Source organism: Littorina saxatilis, linkage group LG11 (assembly GCF_037325665.1).
Source record: "Littorina saxatilis isolate snail1 linkage group LG11, US_GU_Lsax_2.0, whole genome shotgun sequence".
In the NCBI taxonomy this organism is placed as follows: Eukaryota; Metazoa; Mollusca; class Gastropoda; order Littorinimorpha; family Littorinidae; genus Littorina; species Littorina saxatilis.
The window spans coordinates 4,366,773-4,372,861 of NC_090255.1; the positions used below are offsets into that span (position 1 = coordinate 4,366,773).

The 6,089-nt window shown below is 41.7% G+C and overlaps 1 long non-coding RNA gene across 1 annotated transcript in view; it reads right to left on the reverse strand.

Annotated features, from left to right (window-relative positions):
• Positions 1-2,433: 2,433 nt before the first annotated feature.
• The window catches only part of LOC138979456 (uncharacterized), a 4,072-nt gene continuing 416 nt past the window's right edge, over positions 2,434-6,089 (reverse strand). The window contains exons 2-3 of the long non-coding RNA XR_011460039.1: positions 3,441-3,726; positions 2,434-2,612 (exon numbers count right to left, since the gene is read on the reverse strand). This is a non-coding gene — a long non-coding RNA (uncharacterized lncRNA). The remainder of the gene's footprint in view (positions 2,613-3,440; positions 3,727-6,089) is intronic.

The following is a 6,089-nucleotide window of genomic DNA, read 5'->3' on the forward strand; positions in this document are numbered from 1 at the left end:
ACTCATGTTTTTAGCACGAGTGGATTTTTACGTGTATGACCGTTTTTACCCCGCCATTTAGGCAGCCATACGCCGATTTCGGGGGAGGCATGCTGGGTATTTTCGTGTTTCTATAACCCACCGAACTCTGACATAGATTACAGGATCTTTTCCGTGCGCACTTGGTCTTGTGCTTGCGTGTACACACGAAGGGGGTTAAGTCACTAGCAGGTCTGCACATAAGTTGACCTGGGAGATCGGAAAAATCTCCACTCTTAACCCACCAGGCGGCAGCGACCGGGATTCGAACTCACGACCTCCCGATTAGGAGGCCGACGTCTTACTACCACGCCACTGCGCCCGTCGCACAATATATTAAATATATATGCTTGAATACTGAACTCCTTCTGGTTTAGAGGCATTTAGATTATGTCGCTCTTTTCTCGGGGCAATTAAGGCAAAAAAGAGCAATTTTGATTCTTAACAATAATTTCCACTGATTTCTAGGCACGTTTCCCAAATTCATGTAATACTCTTCAAACCGAAGTGTTTCTAAATGGATCTAACAGATCTCAAGTCCAAATAGTTTTGCGGCTAACACATCAAATCTAGGTAAATATTTGAAAACAAAGTTTGATTTGTGTCCTGGTCGAAATCGTTGTTAACACTTCAATATGAATATTTGAAAACATATGTGACAGTGTCCAATTCGAAATCCGTTTGCGATTAATACAGTTTAAGTATTGGCTTACATGTGGTTAGGACGTTGTTCAGTAGCCCCCTCTTTAACATGTAGCTAGTAAGACAGCCTGTCGGACATATTATTTAGTTTCTTTTCTGTAGAAAGTCGCATCTAGGAACAACCAAGGGAGGTAAAGGTCCCAACTTCTTTTTCGTCTTGAAGTTCGCGTGAAAAGTCGCTGTGTCACGGAACATAATTTTAACACTCCTCAGACAAAAACCACTTCAATAGTCCCGTCAGCAAATCTCCACAATTGTGACATCCGTCAGTCAATGTCATTGACGATCCACGCGGGCTTTTCGGCGACTGTTTCGTGTACGGTACGAACGCACTCGGCACTATAATATACGATAGGGCCTACAATTTTGTTACGCATCGCTTCCTTTGCAACTTGGCTATATAGAGCTTCCATGAGCCTTTCACATTTTTGTTCACATTCAAATCACAAGTTTAAAATCAATTAAAGGATTTATATCAAAGCACAAGTTTTGTCCAGTAGTTCACATTCTTTGGTTGACTGGTTTATTGACCACAACACGACACGACACGACACGACACTACCTGACTCGACACAATAAAGAACAACGCAAAGCAACGCAACACAAGACAACACAAGAACACAACACAAGAACGCAACACAACACAACACAACACAACACAGCACAGCACAGCACAACACAGCACATCAAAATTAAACTCAACACAATATAATAAACCACATCACAGACAACTTTAAAGAAACACAGTACAAGACAACACAACGTAACACAATAAAGAACAACGCAACACAACACAACACATCACAACAAAGAACAACGCAACACAACACAACACAACACAACACAACACAACACAACACAACACATCACAACAAAGAACAACGCAACACAACACAACACAACACAACAAAGAACAACGCAACACAACACAACACAACACAACAAAGAACAACGCAACACAACACAACACAACACAATAAAGAACAACGCAACACAACACAACGTAACACAATAAAGAACAACGCAACACAACACAACACAACACAACACAACAAAGAACAACCAACACAACACAACACAACACAACACTTGTACGCAACACAACACAGCATAATACAACACTTGTACGCAACACAACACAACACTTGTACGCAACACAACACAACACAACACAACACAACACAACACAACACAACACAACACAACACAACACAACACAACACAACACAACACAACACAACACAACACAACACAACACAACACAACACAACACAACACAACACAACACAACACAACACAACACAACATATAACACAACACAACACAACATATAACACAACACAACACAACACAACACAACACAACACAACACAACACAACACAACGCAACGCAACGCAACACAACACAACACAACACAACACAACACAACACAACACAACACAACACAACACAACACAACACAACACAACACAACACAACACAACACAACGTAACACAATAAAGAACAACGCAACACAACACAACACATCACAACAAAGAACAACGCAACACAACACAACACAACACAACACAACACAACACAACACAACACATCACAACAAAGAACAACGCGACAGGACCCAACACAACACGACAATATTCGAGTCAACACAATCAAACACAACGCATCATGATACAGTTCAATGAAACACAACACAGAACAACACATGACACATTTAATATACAGGTACTGACCACCAGATCCATCAGATGAACCGGCTCCAGGCCCCGCCCCCGGGCTCTCCCCCTGTCCGTCACTCAGGACACGCCCCTTTGGGCCGACAGCCATCCAATCAGCGTTCAGCGTCACGAAACTGGCCCCGCTGGTTTTGGCATGGAGTGTGCCGTTTACCTGAAACCGGAAGAAATTAAGACTTTGAAACAATGATAAGACAACAACAAACACAAAAACTTCTTTCTGATGACAAGGCCAAAGAAGTTAGGATCGGTAGGTACTATACTTTCTTTATCTCATTGAAGTTTTAAAAAAACCCTCATTTTGCTTACACAGGCGCATGTGGCTTTTTATTGCACTCCGAAAGCAAGAAAATGAACCTCCTGGTCGTTGAACCCTCTACAATTCCAATGAGGGGGATCCAAGGTTAGCTCCCCTTACACATTGAAGTTGGCGGTCCACGGTCCCTCTAGGTTGAGCATCCTTGGAGGTCCCTCAATTTCCCGTGTTTATCAGGAATTCTACCGATGGACAATTGATTAAAACACTGATTCAAAACAAGATTTGAAGCTTTGTATAAAATAATGGTATCGTGTACCAAGGTGCAGTACTGTGAGGAGTTGAAGCATGAAAGGGGTCTTGAATCATTTTTTCAAGAATGTGCAAACCCACCTGAACGGACACCGGCACGGTTGGCCTAGTGGTAAGGCGTCTGCCTCGTGATCGGGAGGTCGTGGGTTCGAACCCCGGCCGGGTCATACCTAAGACTTTAAAATTGGCAATCTAGTGGCTGCTCCGCCTGGCGTCTGGCATTATGGGGTTAGTGTTAGGACTGGTTGGTCCGGTGTCAGTCAGAATAATGTGACTGGGTGAGACATGAAGCCTGTGCTGCGACTTCTGTCTTGTGTGTGGCGCACGTTATATGTCAAAGCAGCAATGCCCTGATATGGCCCTTCGTGGTCGGCTGGGCGTTAAGCAAACAAACAAACAAACAAACAAACAAACCTGAACGGACGCGTAAGTGTATGTCCTAGCAGCCAGCTCACATTCGCTCTGTAGGGGGACGACTAATTGGTTGGCGCTGTTCTTGTACGCAGCATCGCAGTCCTGCAAACCCTCCACCCCCGTCAGAATGGACCCGTCCAGACAACACAGGATGGCCACCCACACTGCTCGTAGTGGTATCGGCCATGGTGGCCTGGTTCTGCGACTTGGCGTAGTCGCCATAGTGATAGTTTTGGTTGTTTTCTATGCCTTTGCTGCCTGGTGATATTCTAGGCAGCCAGCATTACTGAAAAGAGAGTGAAGGTTGAATTAGTGATGACAATTGCCGGGTGGAATCTTACTTTAATGCACATTCTGTGTTGTGTAAACCCTGTTTTAAACCACAAAAGACTTGCCCAGGTTTTAACGCGATGTGTGGCACTAAAATTAAACTTGGAGAATACATGGATTAACCTAGATTTCTTGGTAGTTATTGAAGTGACTTATAACAATGAATGAAAAATGTGTAAATATTAATGGACACAGATCGCCGTTGCAATGGAAACAGCCGCCATATTGGATTTCTAGGAAACGATTTTACAGCGACATCATACATCAGAAATGCATTATATTTGGCACAAAGATACACATGACTTTTATCTACAATCAAATAGAACGATATTTTTTACTAAAGACTACAGTTGAATTCATATTAATTTTTGTAATAAGGATTAATGAATTTCTAACCGCATATTCATTCATCCTTATTTCAAAAATTAATATAAATTCAACTGTAGTCTTTTCCCCAAAACATCGTTCTTAAATGTAGATAAAAGTCATGTGTATCTTTGTGCCAAATATTAAGCATTTCTGATGTATGATGTTGCTGTAAAACCGTTTCCTAGAAATCCAATATGGCGCTGTTTAAGCCAGTTTCCATAGCAACGGCAGTCCATGTCCTGTAATAATTACATATTTTTCATTTATTTCCATAAGTCACTTCAATAACTACCCAGAAAACTAAGTTATTCCATGTATTCTCCAAGTTTAATTTTGGTGATTTTAGTGCCTCACATCGCTTTAACACGAGGTAAGAGCACATTTCCACTTGAACACATAGCAAGAATCTCCACCTTGGCTGCTTTACTGCTTGTGCAGGGATGGCCAAATCGTCCGCCCGGTCGTCACTAATAACAAGAGGCGAAGCCTTCAAGGCTCACGTAAGAAATCGACAAACAGTAACACAAACTCAATCACTCCGTCACACATACACACACACACAGTAAGCATAGGTGACACTGTGCAAGAAAGCGAGACACTAGATCTAGATCTGTCTGTCTGCATGTAGCCTACTTACAGGGACACGACTGCCAACTAGTCTCGGCCCGCTCAAAATAACAATGACCGAGACTTTCAGTAATTCCTTCGCGTGACGTCTAATCCTCTTACGCCATAATGTGACGTCTTCAAATGTTAAAGTTTCTACCACAGACATACATACATACATACGCACGCACGCACGCACGCACGCACAGACAGACAAAAGTTAGCATCGCATAGGCTACACTTACGTGAGCCAAAAACCGCCTGGCAACTCGCCCGGCTGGCCAATGCAAATTCTGGTCAAATGCGACCCTTTTGGTTGTAATATCGAGTTTTAAAGCAATATAAACACTGCAGATCAACTGTGGTATCTACCGCGTACCGGGCGAGCGAAATTTCCGCCGGGCTAGTGACTTTCTTGAAGTCACTCGCCCGGCTGGCAAGTTAACATTTTGAGATTTGGCCTACCCTGTTGTGCGTCAAAATCTGCTTTTTTCAAGAACTCGATTGTGCAAGGTTGGCACACAACAAGGTGTTTTTCATCATCATCCAATTCTCTGAACTTGTACATTTTCAGTTGATCCGTTTATTGGATTCACATGCTGTAGAATTTTCCTGACGCAATTGTCACAAAAATTCATTGTATTAATTTCGCAGAACGAAAAAAGTTGTGAAAAGCCACACATCCCATATAAAAGAAGATGATCAAAGCGAAACAGGGAACCAAAATCAAGACAAAGAGTACGACAGAAATAGAAACACAGAACCAGATTAATCTTGTTTCAAATTTGGAATTGTTTTATTTAAAAAAGTGGAAACATTTCTGATTGCGATTGCCTTCTGCAACTCAAGAACCAAGACACTGTGATAGTGTTATCCAACACGCGTGAGCACGTAAACGAACGCCTAAGGCCAAAAAAAAAAATAGGTCTGTTTACGGTAACATAGACCAAAAAAATAGGGTCGGTAGGTCGGGATTTTATTTTATTTTATTTTTTTTTTAAACCATATTTTTACGTTATTTTGCCCAAAAAACACGATTTTTTTAATTTTTTTTCCAAATGCCAAAAAAAAGTCTAGGGTCGCGCGAAAAAACTAGGGTCGGTCGGGTTACCGTAAACAGACCTATTTTTTTTTTTGGCCTAATACTGCGTCTGATACAACGAGACAGAGAGAAGGAAAACGAAAAAGAGCTACAACAACACATTAATTTTGTACTTTTTATGCATACATGCATATGTATATATGTCTCTTTTCCCCTTTTCTTTTCTCCATAACACTTAATTTGATGCAAATTGTTGCATGTTGCAAAGCGCTTAATCGTTTACGGAAGACGCTATAATGAAC